At 34.7% G+C, this 16,515-nt stretch overlaps 1 protein-coding gene across 1 annotated transcript in view; it reads left to right on the top strand.

The window, feature by feature from the left end:
- Nucleotides 1–331: 331 nt before the first annotated feature.
- LOC105143272 (rap guanine nucleotide exchange factor 2) overlaps nt 332–16,515 on the top strand; it is a 136,519-nt gene continuing 120,335 nt past the window's right edge. Inside the window, exon 1 of the mRNA XM_011051482.2 lies at nt 332–810. The gene's annotated coding sequence lies outside the window, so the exon portion shown is untranslated. The remainder of the gene's footprint in view (nt 811–16,515) is intronic.

The raw sequence follows: 16,515 nt of genomic DNA, 5'->3' as shown, positions 1-16,515 counted from the left end.
TAATTTTTTGATATTAACAATATTTTGTTACCAAGTTTATTACGCAACGAAAGAACGAGAATTTTTTATATAATAACTAATTCGTATATCGTTTTATATACATTGTAAATTATCTCTCTTTCTCTTGGAATTAAATACAATACAAGAAAGATTTCATTCTTCTATTGTAAAATTCAAATGGATTACGTGCATTCGTTTGGTTTGTGTTTCGAATTTGGAGCGAGCGGCGCCGAGTGTAGCCGAGTGCTACCGAATAATATCGAATGGCTCGACGGTATAAACGGAATAAGAGAGGATGGGGAAAGGCGAAGTTGCACGAAGATGCACGAAGTAGGAATCGGAGCAAGTCGGAAGTTTCGGAGCGGAGTTCGGCGCTCGGCGGCTCGGCTCGAGTTCGGACGTTCGTGGTTCGGATTGTTCGGAGTTGATGACGGAGCGGAGCCGCGGGCGGGCAGTCGGGCACGCGCGAGCGCGACTGCGAGCTGTGAGTTGTGACTCTGTGAGGCAAAGCGATCGCGAGTGAACGTGTGTCGCGCGCGTCGCGTTCCCCGCGCTTTTCGTCTATGCGTCAAATCAACGACGTGCCTCTCTCTCCTCTTTTCTTGTTGTCTCCCTTCGCACGTTGCATCACGTAAAATCGCGGCCGCGTGCGCCGTTACAAGCGTATGTATCATGCGTGTGTTGCATCGCGCGTGAGTGTCCCGCGATTATGATCGCGGTGTACGCATCTTTGTTGCATCCGTCACGTGGATTATCGCCGGTCCAACGAAAGGGACGTCGCGCCGGGGGATTTTTGTTCGACTGCAAGTGGTGAGTGTACGTTCTATTCTTGCGACAAAAAGCGACGAGAAGAGCGACGACATTTCGAACGGCCGCCAAGTTCCACTATCCGTCTTTCGCGATGGCGCCGTCGCGCTTGCTCCGCAAAAGCGAGCGACGTTTCAAACTCGCTGCCTGCCTGCGGCAACGGCAACGGTCGCGTCCTTCGCGCTCGACCTTCTCTTGCTTGTATTCGGCAGCGCCTAATTTCTCTGTCTCTCTCTTTTTTTATTTCTCTCGAAGAGTCTCTATATTTTCATATTTTATTCGCGCGCGGCGCCGCGTCGTCGCAATTTCACGATGACGATATTCGCGAGTGAGGGTTTTACCTAACCTATCTACCCATCTACCTCCCCCCTCGCGTCTTCGTCTCGAGGAGTCGAGCGACGTCGAATACCTGTTTCGCATGATGCTCGAAAAAAACTGTTCGATCGCGTGGCTGCCGAGGAGCAAGACAAGACGCGATACGCGCACTTCATTGCGGGAGACTAAACGGGACGAGGACGGCCGGGAGGAGAGACGAGGACGAGGAGAGATGGGACGGTCCGTTGACTCTCTGATTCTCTCGCGGAAGGATTCCGCGAGTTTCGGATTCCTAGCGTCCCGTCACCGCCGTCACCGCCGTCATCGCCGTGTGTCGCCGATGTAAACTCGTTTCTGCGCACGATATGCGAATGACGAACAAATAATCCGCGTCTGTATACACATTTCCCGCTTATCTAAGATTTCAAAGTCGCTACATGCGAACATACAGCTCTGATTCTTATTATTTTTGTCGTATTATTTTTGCATCTCGACACCCAGTGCATTCAAGGCGTGACTCGCCTATTTGAATAAGATGATTCGTTGCTCGATGTTACTTTGTTAGATATGATGGAATTTGTAACGCTGTACCTTGAGAGCTACAAGGTAAAATTCTTTACGTCCTTGTGGGAAATATAATTGCTAGTTGTACAGTGTATGACAATCTTCACCTTCCTCGCTGTTCCGTCCATGTTGCTTGACGCGAAATTATCATTTACGCGTAATTGCGAAAAAAAATCTGCAAAAAACACTATACTTTGCGTAGATATTGCTTGTACTCACGATATGTGATTCGAATATCAGTTAATGCAATTTAACGCACTGTTGCAATCTAGATTTACATTATAGTGCTTATCACAAATTGAACAATGTTAGAGATGAATGCCAAACAGAAATTGAATAATAAGCAGCGGCATGGACAAAAATACAATTAGGCATTAAAATTAGAAGTTGCGTTAAGAATAACGTATAAGTTGGCCTTGTATGATGTCTTGGAAAGATGATTTCGTAAAGTTTTTTAAGTATTTTTTTCCGATTCGATATGTAAATTTATTTTCATTTGTTTTTGATTACTTCACTATACAATAAATAATAAAAATACTATTATTCTTACTTATATACGATATTATTCAATAACAAATGAGAGTACATAAACTTAATAGTATAACTAATATTGTTAAAAATACGTACATAATATAATCCTACGTATGGCAGATTAGACAAATATCGCGATATATTAAAGTAATTAATTTTATTTATTGCGTAGTTTACTGAACGAGTCAATAATTATAATTGGTTGAAAGTTATGTAGATAGAGAATTAATTAAGAATGTTGTAAAATTTGTAAAAAAAAAAAAAAGAAAAAGCTGCTCGAGCGCCTCGAGTATAGATTTGCCCGAATAATCTTGGCACGTTTCTGAAGGTCAACTTGAAGGTCAAGGTTTTACGTGGGTGTACAGCAATATTGTCTAATCACGTAACGTACGACATGAAGATTCATCATCAAGTAGCATTCGCGGAAAGACGGACTCTTGACGATGATAACATTAATCACTCCGATATCTTGAGAGAAATTCTAATAAATGGAACAATATGTATTGTTTAACAATGTATTAAACAATTTTTGCTTATTTTTTATTTTTGCGAGAGAATTCTCGGAATAACTCGCAAACACGCTTGTCTGAAATTATTAATTAATTACAAAGACGGACATTGCGATATAATTTTTATTAATTGCAAGTTTTAATTTCTTAAAATTTTAATAAACTTGGCTTAAAATATTTACTGGAATTTAAACAAGTTTAAGTTTTCGCCAAATTTTTTTCAGGTGTAAAAAGGAGTAAACATATTTTATGTTTTAGTAACATATAAGTCTCTTAGAAGTCGAATTGATCATTTTTATTATTATAATTTACTCCATTTCTTAAGTAAATTTCTTATTTGATTTCTGAAAAATACACGAATAGTTTATAATTTAATTTCCAGTTAATATCTGGTAACTGAATTTTTAATTTCAATAAAATTTGTAATATTAACTTTTTCATAAAGTTGCTCAAATTGATTTCTGAGAGATCCGTATATGATTGTACTTGATTGTACTTATTGCTTAATTCGATGCAAAGTTCGCAAGAGAATGAAATTAAGAATTGTCGGATGTAACGTAACGTAATGTGAATCTAAATAGAGTAAAGAAGGAAAATAAGGAAGCGTGAGACTTACTTGAGTAGATCGCTATAACAGCAGGTGGACTGGCTATGCAACATCGCGTATATGCGATTATCTGTAATTGAACCTGATGGTGATGATACCTCACGATATACCGACGAATTGGGTTATACGAATCACGATCCCGTATAGAAATTATTACGCGCATGCAGATGCGTTTCGAGTGACGATTACTCGATACTTAACGTTAACTCTAAGGCCATTTGATATATGCTTGAAAGTCGCTTACTTTTCGAGAGCAACTTTCGAACGACAGATTCGTGATAGACACGATATTGACAGCGATACTCGATTATCGTATTCTCAAGAGGTTACCACTAATCGAGAATAAAATTCTCAAGAGTGCATCCGTTTTAAGTGCTGCGGACTATATAGAGTTAAAATATTGTATATAAAAAATGTTATGATGTGAAAGAGATGAGAGAAAGTCTTTCAAATGTCTGTTTCGTACACATTAATTTGATATTTTTTAGAATACTTTGTATAATAATATTTATTAATTTTTAATTCGGAATTTTATTATTTATATAGTAGCAAAGTAAAGAGAGTATAGAAAGAGATTTAAATTTTTCGTCTAAACTGTAATGCGTGGACGCTTCAAACTTTTCGACGTGACCTAAAACTGTCAATGAAGCGGAACAAACAAGCGTAAATTGTCTTCCTAAATTTTGGAATTTAGGACGATCGTTTATGAAATTGATAATACTTTTCACAATTTGGAGTCGAATCGATTTAACATTCATTATTCGTTGTTTAATAAAGAATGCAATTCTTTCTTTTTTTGCGAAAATACTGAAATGAATAAACAATTAGAAAGAACGTATCTCAATAATTTTGATGCCTCGTTATTTCTCAACTGAATTTCACATCAAACTTTTAAATAATATAAATAAATATAAAATCAATTAGCTATAATATACATATATATTTATTTAGAGGACTTTTATGGCATTCGAGACAAGTTCACGAGTGTTGATAATTTATTTTCTCCCAAGTGCTTTCTCCATATGAAGAGAGAATAACACTTTACGCGTTGATTAGGAGTTGAAGGGATATCACGCCGTAACTCATCGTGAATCGGATACAATGCATGAGGTACTATTCTCATTTACGTAATGCACGACTACGGGATGAAAACAATACGGCGCGCTGCCGTGCCTCGTCGGCTCGCAGACGTCGAAAAGAAAAAAAAAAGAGAATCTCGAGGCTGCCATCGCCGAGTTTGTACATTTGTTGTTTCGAGTTTCGACGCTTAAATGCAACTAAGACACGCGCAAGATTTTGCAACGAGCGTGCAAAACCATCCACGAGGACTTATTCGCACTCTTGTGCTCGATAAATATTGAAATGCTCTTGCTGAGAAAAATTTCGCGTAATATATCAAAAAACAGATAATCCTGAGATTTTACAACACTTATCGTGATGTGCTCGATATCGATCCGTGCACGGTGCATCGCGTTTCGGTATTTCGTTAGATTTCTCGCGTGAGTCACAGAGAGATAAAATGCACTTTATTGATATTCTTGTTATTTCCTTTTTACGTTCGGGAAATCAGTCGTTCCTGCTTCAGAAAATCCCGAGATTACTGCTCCTCTTGGCCGAGAGACAAGTCAGATTTTACGTAACTTTAGAACACACACGCGGTTAGATACACAAAGCAGTTAGATATTTTTAGTTTTTATTTATATATATATATATATAAATGTTTAATGAATAAATAATAATGAGGCTCTGTAAGTATAAAACAGTACAGGCAAAAGAAGGGCAAAGAGCCAATAACTTATAGCAAAGAACTTTAATTTAAATCATAAAATTCACATAATAATAATATCAATTACTTTCTTACTATTTTGATTTCCGATTATTGACTCACAGCGCACGACACAAAAGAAGAATACGTATTTTAGAACTACGAGTTTTGTAATATTATATATATTTGTTTTATAGCGATGTTTGAATAAGTTTACCACAAAATTGAGAATGACTCGAGCGGAGCCGAAACGTATCTTTTTGTCCTTTGTAATTATTATATGAATTTTATGATTTAAATTAAAGTTCTTTGCTACATTATTGGCTCTTTGCCCTTCTTTTGCCTATATTAAAAATGTTTAATTTTGAAGCTGAAATCGTCGAATATTTCTTATCGTCTTTCTTTTGCGTGTCTCTCCTCTGGATAATATTGTACATTTAATGTGGCCATGTCTTGTTTGTTAGGAAAAGTTTACCATATATCTTTGTCGAGCTAAATTTATAAGAATGACTCTAGTATTTCGTTGCAACTTTTAGTTTTATAGTAGTTTAGAGTCAACGCAAGGGCATGAATCACATTAGAATGCACCTGCGAGCACGTACATTTTTCTGGACGTCGAGTTCACGACCGATCGATAATTCGCACAACATATATACGAAGTAACGAACGAAGATTTCTTTTACGTTTTTACAAAAAGAAGAGATTACGTTGCTCTTTCGTCGCGGAAGACGTCGAGAGATTAAGTACGAGAGCCTGCATAGCGGTAATGGAAAATCGGAGAGAAATGCGTGCATCGTGCATTTGAGCACAGCAGATCGAATAACGAGGTCGGAACGATTGAGGTCCATGGAGTCCCGTTTTCATATTTTAGTGTACAAATTGTATATACGTATATGAAACTTACGAATATCGTAAAATATTGTTTGTAGCTGTCTAATAAATTATTACCGTTTAATATTTTCGACGAAGAATTTTTAAAGAAGCTTTGTAAAAATTCGATATATTTTCTGGCCAAATTCTTATGAAAAAAAATGAAAGCGTTTCAAAGTACAATGACACTTTAAAATATAATTTTCGAAAAATTAAATTGTTAAAATTATCTGAAGATTTTTATTGTCTAACGTTTTTCCCATGTCATTATTGAATAATGAACGCGCATCGTATCGAATAAAAAACGGAGTCGATCAATTAATTTCTCCGTTTTGCTGTTATGCTCGCAATGTTTATGTTTTTTTAAGTGTATATTAAATTTTATCGCGCGTAGTTCGTTGCACTTATGAATGAAGGTAGTCGTCGTGTGGGGAAGAGAGATGATTGCACCAGATCGATTAACCTTTTATGGCACAAAGCTCTCTTTTTTTTTTTGTTACGATATCCATTGGAGTAAAACATCCCGAAGTACGGAGTGAATTTTATCGCTAGACGCGTGCGTTGTATTTATGAATGGCTAGGGAATAGACTGGATGACTTTTGGGTAAATGCCATCAGTCACGTCACATAGTTACTGTTGTTTTGATACTCGTAATATTTCACCAGAAGTATAAATTTAATTTATTAGCGTATTGGGATATGCGTGCGGATGATAAATGCGAAATAACGATACATACGGAATGATTCTCTCATCCATTATCGAGATACCTATTTTTTTTTCATGAAAATCTCTAAAAATGAAAATTTAATGTAAATTTTCTGAAATTCTAACAAATTACTTTAACGACTCTCTTCGAATAAGAAAGTAATTAAACATTCGACTATATTTAATTATTTTAAAAGAATATTATCTCGCCGATGTTAAAGACGTTGAATTTTGTCTTACATTTTTCACAAAACTAGGCATTTAAGAATCACATAATTTTTGAACTGCAAAAGAAGGACGCGTGATAAACCGTGGCTCAGTTAAGAACTGAGAAACTGACTGAGTCGAGCGAGAAAACAATGGTATCTTCTTTTCTTCACTCGTTAGTGGCTAGTACGAAGCTGCATGTGGCATTTTGCGATAAAATTCTGCTTTACATAAAATACACGAGGTGAAATGGTCGCTCAAGTTCGACCGCGTGATTCTCCAAGTAGGCTAACTCGGCCAAGTGCACGGCGACCGAATGGTCGCTGCTATTGTGACCCACAGTCTGTTCTGTACTTTCCGTTAGATGTTATTATCCGCACCACCTGTCTTAACGTGCGCTTCCCCTTCTTCTGTTATCTCCCTCCTCATATCTATATGTCCTTCCTTCTTCCGTCTTCTTTTTTCTTTCCTTCACATCCGTCGCTCGTTTCGCTCTTCCGCCATGGACACCATATTCGCCTCTACTGTTACACCTGCGGCTTAGATGGCTTGCGATGGTTATGTTGAAGAGCTTCACGAGACACACCTCTGGCGTGTCAATTATTAAATCGGTGATCTTTCATTCATGTCGCTCTTTTATTTTCTTCCGCACTGATATATCTTGAAGCGTTGATATAGATACTTTTTGCAAGAGGACTAACGCCATGTTGTGTTTCATTCTAAAAATTCATAGCAAATGTTAAATGGATAATTTAAAATTTCAGGTAATTTCATGCGTTTTAAAATTTGTCAAAATTTTTCGGTCAAAATAATAGATGTCAATAATTTATTTAACATGACGAAGGATATTTTATTGAATTTTATTGCGTCAAGTTTCTTCTGTAAGTGACGAAGCACTTTAATCTGGTCTTTCTTTCTGTAGACGCTTTTTGAAAGTCTCACGGCTATACAGTGAGAGCAAAAAGTATTCGTACAAGGAAATTTGTTAAAAAAAAAAGTCTTATATCTATAAAATAAACATTAATTAGCAATTTTATATATACAATGAATATATTCTGTTCTAACATAAACAAACGAGCTTCGCATGTATTACTGATTTTTAGAAGCTAAATTTCTCGTCTATACGAATACTTTTTGAGCATTCAAACAATACAATTATTAATTTTCGTTTATTTTTCAAATGATATATTTTGTACAATTAATACACATCTTTTTTGGTATATGTAATTTTAAGAAACATACAGTCTACTTTATTCTTTACGAATAAATTGTTAATTATCCAACAGGAAATGATCATTAATTAAACATCATCGTATTTATATCGATTCGACATCAATTCGATGACCCATTTCTCGCTGGACAATATTTACTTTTTAAAAATAAGTAAAAAAAAAATATTTTCCACGTACGAATACTTTTCTCACTCACTGTATATCAGCGGGTATATCTCAAAATTCCGACCTTCGAGTTCTTTTACACGCTGCTGGGCGTAGTTGCGTAAAAGGAAACGATCCCACGCGTGGCACGTGTTCAACCTCGTTCGCGCTTGCGACGCGACGCAAACATTGCATATATTTGCAAACAGTTATACGACATGTATTTGCAAATTACCCTCGACGAAAATGGAGTCTGGAAAGTCGTAGCGCGGTAATGCGTAACATCTCTCGAGCGTTGCTAAAAACCTCCGCAAGTCAGTGTATATATATATCTTTCGATGAGACTTTTCCGCACTGCAATCTGAATGAATTTACGTAAATTAGCGGCATTGATTTATAAATGTTTAATATACAGTATTGGCTGCGACACTGTCTTCTTTAATTGAATATTGATGAGCGTTCATTATTATTAATAGTTTATATTAAACGAGCCTGTAGGTTTAACGATTAATCTGTAGGTGAACAATTATGAAGATAGAGAAAGATATAAATTTTTTATTTAATACCTTCAATGTCTTTTTTCAAATTTGCAATTATTATTTTCTATTCTATCGAATTATGTTACATTTTCAAGGTATTTTTTTTTTATGTGTAGATATTTATCGCAAATTATCAATTGTCTTTGATATTTTCAGTCACACTTCATACAGGACGTAATTTGAATTAATTGGGAATAATCATTATACGTAATCACGCGAGCATTGTTCGAAATAGGGGATTTGCATGCGCTGCTTCACGTTGATTAATGAATGATTTCATTTTAATATTTCCGCAATAAAAGGTTTAACGTGCTGCTTTATTCCGTTACTGTTCGTATGTTTTATAAAACAGTCAGTGCTCCTAATTTTGTTCCATTATTGTTAAACCTTTCTTCTTTTCCTCTATTGGAAGGATTTCCATAAAATAAATATAACATATGTTTAACATGCTTGCACAACAAGCGTAATAATTTTATTCGTAATGATAAATATGACTGCATAACTTTTAGTTACACTTATTTTAATTACAGTATTGTGTCCGACGTAAATATACGACAAGTAAATAATAAAATAAAATATTGGAGCAATCACAAATATATACAAAAAATTATTTTAAAGTTCTATACTGATACTTATCATTATATTGTCCATACATTACAAATGAATGTTACTAATATTAAATTTGTTTATTAATAATTTGATGGTTGGCAAGTACAAATTGTCAAGTATCATGTCTCGGATTCCAAGTAGAGAATAAAAGACGTTTTAGTAATCGGTGAGAAATACGATCTTTTAGCCTTTGCGCGTGAGACAAAGTCGAAAGTGTAGTACGTCTTCCAGAAAGCAGCAGAGCACGCACAAAAGACAATAGTCGGAGTTGCACAATTCCGTGCTGCTACTGTCGTTGGGCACTCTCTGGAACCGACGAGGCAGTTAGTAGTAGCGGCAAAACGAGGTCCGGGGAATGAAATTCGCGAAAGAGCTAGTCGCGCGCCACGGGATTGCGATTCATTCTCGATCTTATCGAGGTGAAAAAGAAAAAAAAAAGAAGAAGAAGAAGAAATACCAACCACGTCATCTTCGAAGGGTCCTCGCTTCCGGCCAATTGTATCTTGGATTTCTTCCGGTCTCACGCTTCGCATAACTTCTCGTCGCTCGGATCATTCTCGTCCGTCCTTCTCCTTTTAGTCTTCCTTTTCGTTCTCCTCAATCTTACGCTCAATTTGATTATGCTAGTTTTAATAATCGCAATTGCATGCCTTATCTTTCGCTCATGTTCATCTTGAATCATGTTTATTACATTCGTCTATTATTCTTTAAGAATTCACTTCTATTCACTCACCATTATATTATCTGAAATCGGAAGCAAGAAAACACACAATAAAAATTGTTACAAATTATATTTCAATAGAAATATTTTTCGATAAAATAACATTTGCAATCGATAGAATTGAGATTTATAAAATATGTATATTGTTGAAAACTTTCTTGTGTTTTGGAGAAAAATTAAATCATATTTATTTCTATATATTATTAATTTGACAGTTTGTCATAGCTATCAACATAGTTTACTTCATTTTTGATACGCATAATTCATTTTCAGATACATATTTATTTATTAATTAATGAAATAAAAGGAAAATTTTTGATATATTTTACTAGTGTTTTATCGATTATATAAATGTTGCTCTCTATTGAAATATATTAAAATATTTTACAAGATATTTTATCTCGCTTTGGACGTTCTCACAATTTGAGACAGTAATGATGAGTAAACAGAAGTTTTAAATAATTAAAATTATTAGGTGTTGGAATTAATTCGTAGCGTTTTACAAGTGATGGGAAGTACTTTCATTAATGTATTTTTAATGCTCATGTGAAATAAATAACATTCTTTCATTAAAAACGCTACGAATTAATTCCAACACCTAATAATATTCTGCTCGTTATTATAATGTAATACAATAAAATAATAAAATATCACAAAGACGAGCGAATATTAGATGTTAATTTAATCTATATCTTCAATATAAATATTAACTTGCATTAAAGTGGAATATGTCTCGATTATACTTTTAATTTACTTTCTCAATTACGATAATAAAATTGCATACTTATAATCAAATTTTAATTACTAATAAATTCTATTAAACATGCTATAAATCAATCTCAAATAAATAATATAATGACGAATGCAATAAAAAATAAGAAATAATGTGTTATAAAAATTAAAAGAATAGAAATTGATCATCATCATTACGATAAAATTAAAAATATAAATTGAATAATTGGATTTAATTATATTTCATTTGGACTTCCAGTTCGAATTTTTATATCTAGCAAGCTATTTCGATGTAAAACAACTGCAAAGGAATAGCCATAGTTAGTTATAGCCATAGTTTGTGGAAATGGCTGTAATTAATATCAGATTCCAAATAAATTTTCTAATCAAAAGTTTAAAGTAATAAAAAGTAAAAAGAGTTCCGTATGGATTAAGATATATATTTTTTATATAAACTGCGATTATACTACACATATTGTAAAAAATGAGCAGTAATAAGTATTTTTACGAATTACATATTTGCGCCTCTTGACCTTATTTTATCAATATTTTAACTATGTCAATCTGAAAGATTATTCTTCTTATAAAGATATACTTTTTTACTAATATTATATATTGTTAACATTGTTTTAATTCTGTGATATAATAATTTTTGTCTCTTTTTTAATTTTGAGCTATTATTTTTTTCTCATTTGCATTGTTGTCGTCGTGTAAATATTCAGAAATTGCTTGGAATTTCCTACTTTTGCGCCAAAGGCCTCGCCGAGAAATGCGTTAGGAATTTCGAGTTTGGAGGGGAAAAAGCTCGAGAATATTTAAATTCATAACCCTCTAAATGTATTAAGGAAAAGTATTTGCGATGATGTAAATTATTTGCACTTGCAAGGGAATTTATTCATAGAATAAAAGATTGTTATATTATGATTAAAATTCCGATACTCCATAACTCACTTTAGTATAAATTTTTGTCGGAATTATATTATAAATAACGTTTTACATATATTCATTAATAAATAACAAGGCGATGTTTTCATCATTTATCGTTGATAAATTTGCTTAGTTTAACGTATATATTATTTTCGCCGAATTTTCCAAATAAAAATGAAAATTGATATTTACTCTTGATTTTTTTCGTTGGATACTTTATTTGAAGATTAAATTTATGTATTACGGATTTTCGTGTGCATTCATGAAGGAAAAACAGGATGCAGGGGTTGGTATGGTCGATGTCGGAAACGGAAAACGAGAAGTCAGGCATGAGCATCTCAAATTTATATTAAAAGCTTTCCCGATGTGAGAAGCCGCGGAAAACGCGTTTATGCGTGGAGGATATGACGTGTCAATTTTCGAGCAATTTCGCGGCAATTTCCTGATCCCTTCGTAGATTCTGTAAGGAAAAGGGGAGAAAGCCAAACTGCGCGAGGGAAGAAAACGCATCTAAGAATCAGACATTTCGTTCCAATATATATACCGGTGAATTATCCTGATAATAAAATTAATAAATATACCGACATTGATTACAGAATAACTTTTTATATTAATTTTTTTTTAAAGTAAAAAAAAAAGCCTATTTATTGATATAATTTTATCTTACAATTAGCCATAAGCTGATCTTTATTTCTTAAAATAAAGAATATATTACAGCTATATATTATATTTGTGAGATTATACGTACAATTGCTATTTTTGTATAATATACGTTTTTGTAAAAATCGTTAGAATTAAAAGAAAAAACTGTTCATTTTTTTATTCGCGATAATGAGAATGCGAGCGTTTGTACAAGCTGCACATTTTGCGTATCTGCAGTTTTGAAAATGAAACTCGCTAATTCCGATTTTAATCTTGGGTAATAACGCGTCTGTCTTTGCCGTTTTATCACGGTATAAGAACGATAAGTTCACATGGAGCCTTAACCGCACTCTCGTCCGATCTTTGCACGCAATAACGACTCTCATTAATCCGCATGCCACGTAGCGTGTTTTTTGAAACATGTCCTGGCTGCGGCACGAGGAACCGGAAGTGGTCGTCTGGACACGCACGGCCACGTATCGGGAAAGGACGCGGACGGTTCATTGTCGCCTGTGCAACGACCGTTGAAAACTTGCATGTGTGTGTGTGTGTGTGTGTGTGTGTGTGTGTGTGTGTGTGTGTGTGTGTGCGGTATCCGATACATATATTAGCTTCATAAAATACGGATACAAATTTACTCCTACATTCCCAGATCGACCGCAACACGCATTTTCCTTTCTCAAAATAATTATCGCCCGTGAAACAGCTTCTATCGCGCACGATTGCGTATCTTTCGAGCGTGAGCTCGAATGCAATCGTATCGTGATTGCGCTCGAAACGAAAATGTCATGAAGAATAAATTCTACCGGGCGAACTCACGTAGTTAGAAATGGCGAAGCGTTTGTTGCGACCGATCGAGTTCTGATAACATTACATTGCAGGTGCAACGACGGGCTATAGAGGTTGCTCCCTACGAGGGAGCTGGTAATTTAAAGGTAGAATCGATCGTCAGCTTTCTACAAGTCGTGCTCGCCATTTCTTTGCCTTTAGCAACTTAGTCGTCGATAGAATGTCGTCTCGAACGTTATCGATGATTCTGCTGTTAATAAATGCTATTAATTAAATATTTCAATTACATCTTTTTCTTTGCTCGCTGAAACTCTCATGTAATCGGTAGTCCAAGTCATATTATTAATTTTTATGATACGCTATGATATACATGTGATGTACGTACAAACGATATGATACTAACAATGATGAGCAACTGTAGATAAATTATTTTACATATACATACATAACGTACATATATTAGACGAGTTATCTTAATTTCATTTATTATCAAAGAACGATATCGCTTTTGTTATTGAATACAAATATGCGAGCTCGCTGCTTTTACGTAAGAATAATTTTATGTCGCCAATTCTTCCTTCTTGCGGCTTTTCCGATAGAAAAAAAGTCGTTACGCGACATCATTTTAGTTGTCCGTGAAAAAAAAAAAAACACATGTCCGACGATGACCGAGACAATCGACTTTTCGACGGTGCCAGGTGCGCGCGGACTTGGAATTCGATCGCGCAGCAGGTGAGCTGCTTGCTCGCGTGCTACTCTCCGTGATCTCGTGTGTGCGCGTATTAAAGCGTCCGTCGTACTATCGATTCGTTAGGGGAGGTTCAGTGACCATCGAACAACTCGAACTCCTCGAGCTCCGTTGCGTATTGTATGCCGTTGTGTATTGGTAAGCCGTATATACGTCGCGACTTAACTGCAACAACAGTAGCGTCGGCATACGAATGTCACTAACAGCGCTAGCAAAGTACGAATAAACAAAGTTAGGAAAGGTAACGAATTGTATAATGGGGATATTGACCTATATTCTCTTTGCACGTTTAATCCGATATCAAGTTTCGTTTGGTTAATGTAAGGATGGCATGCAATGTGTGGAAGGTAGGGATCGCACATTCGCATTTAGCGTTAAATCTCAGCGAGCGTACAGAGATTTAATCATTTCGTTGATTGCTCAATTGAGTTATGTTGAATCTTTTATTACATTTTTGCAATTATGTTCTCTTGCTCTTTTAAAATATGGTTGTAAAAATAAAACAAGGTATAAGTCATTTCGTGAAATAATATAATGTGCTTAAAAAAGAAAAAGTAAAGATTGTGAAGATTAACGTAATATTAATGTAATAATATATTTTGACAGGACGAAATGATTAAATGGTACTTATTTATACTACTTCTTGTTAATAATACATAAGAGTATAAACGTTTTATTGATACGAATAGCGGATTAAATAGCAAATTTTCATTAGTCGTTCGGGCATGCATTATTCAGTACTTTCGTGCGTTTTATGAGCGCTCTACCTTTTGCATTTTGAATTCGGCGAAGATTTAGGGATCGCCGTGATACGTAAAACCCGGGTCCTTGCAAAATTCATTACATGTTTCCCGGTTTACGATTCTTGTGCGATATACAGACACATACGCACGCACGCATGCATATATATATATATATATATATATATATATCATAATGTCTCGAAGAAGGATATTTCTGTTTCTTTATGAAGATGATATCAGTTGAACTAAATGTTCTATTCGAATTTTATGTACTTTATAGGGTGTAATTGAAATAACGCCCATTAGTCATACAGTGCTATTCCCAATAAAAAAACTAAGTCGAAGGGTCCTCCATTTTGCAATTTTTGCAACAGTTAACGAGATATTAATTTCCAAGTATTGCCGGATAAACGGATAAAGTCGATGTATAAGACAATTTTAAGATCTCTTTTCGTGTTCTTTGTGAAATATTTTGAAGATTTTTCTTAAAGAACTCTTAAAGGTATCTTAAAGCTGTCTTATACGTTAATTTTATACATTTTGCTCATTGAGTAACTAAAAAAAAAAATATTGCGAAAATTGCAAAATGATAGAGGACTTTTCGTCTCAGTTTTTTATTAGGAATAGCACTGTATGGTTAGTGGGCGTTATTTTAGTTACACTCTGTATATACGTCTTGAAAAATATAAAACTTATTATCAACGCAAAAATTAATAGTTTCATAAGCATATAAAGATACAAAATAGGATTTAAAAATTATATTCCTTAACATCGTCGTGTAAAGCTCGAAGCTTTATCGATTTTATTTGAAGTACCTAAACAACGACAGAGAGGAAAAAATGGTAGTAGATTTGCGAAGCAGACGGTATAATTTTGCGAGAAGCTTTTGCTATGAGAGCTTTGGTGAGGTGACGAGAAGGAGAACAAAAGAGAGCATAATAAAGTCGATTATGCCGGGTCGCGATAGATTCTTCGAGGAGAAACGTAGGAAAACGCGAAGGAGGACGAAGACAAGCGGATAAAGAGAAAGCAGTTTCACTGTGCGTTGGTTGGAATTTTAAGTGTTGCGTTGGCGAACGTGGAGTTATACCGAAAGTACTTTGGCTCATTAAATCTGAGAATTTTCATTATTTTACTAGTAACGTATGTTAACCGCGAATTATTTACGTTTATTTATTGTTCCTGTTAAATTTTTAACGGCTTACTTCATTCTAGATCGTGGATTTATTATTACAGATATATATATAAATAATAGACCAGGAACTCGTGTGTCTTTGTTTTATTTATCGTTAAAATGAACAAGGTAAAAACAGTACTCTTATAGATACACTTTTTATGTCTTTTTTTTTTTTTTGAGAAAAGAATTATTTTGGAACTGTATTTGTATTGAAACAAATTTTGGAACTGTGAAATTACACGATTAATTTATATATAATTATATTGTGAGTGTAGGTACTGTGAAAGTGTGAGACAAGCCAGATGAGCGTTTTGTAGAACTTCCTATGTGTCATTGCTGCACATGCGCGAATTCTAAAGGTGCACGTAAATTGCGAAACGATTAAGTATGACTAATCGCTCACGGAAGAGACGAGGTGCGAAGGCTAAAAGGCAGCGATATCGAGATAGTGCGGGGTGCAATGCCTCTTGCGGCTAATCGCTATTACAAGGACTCTTGTATAATCATCAGACGATGATCGTTAATTATACGTGGAATTATATATGGAATCGGATTAATGCAGAAAAGAATTCAGAAAAATCTTTTTTTTTTTTTACATGAAATGATATATTACAACTTTATTCTACAGTTA

This window comes from Acromyrmex echinatior, chromosome 3 (genome assembly GCF_024713525.1).
Source record: "Acromyrmex echinatior isolate Ae372 chromosome 3, ASM2471352v2, whole genome shotgun sequence".
In the NCBI taxonomy this organism is placed as follows: Eukaryota; Metazoa; Arthropoda; class Insecta; order Hymenoptera; family Formicidae; genus Acromyrmex; species Acromyrmex echinatior.
The sequence above is the reverse complement of the archived record's forward strand: the minus strand, read 5'-3'. Positions and strand labels throughout refer to the sequence as shown.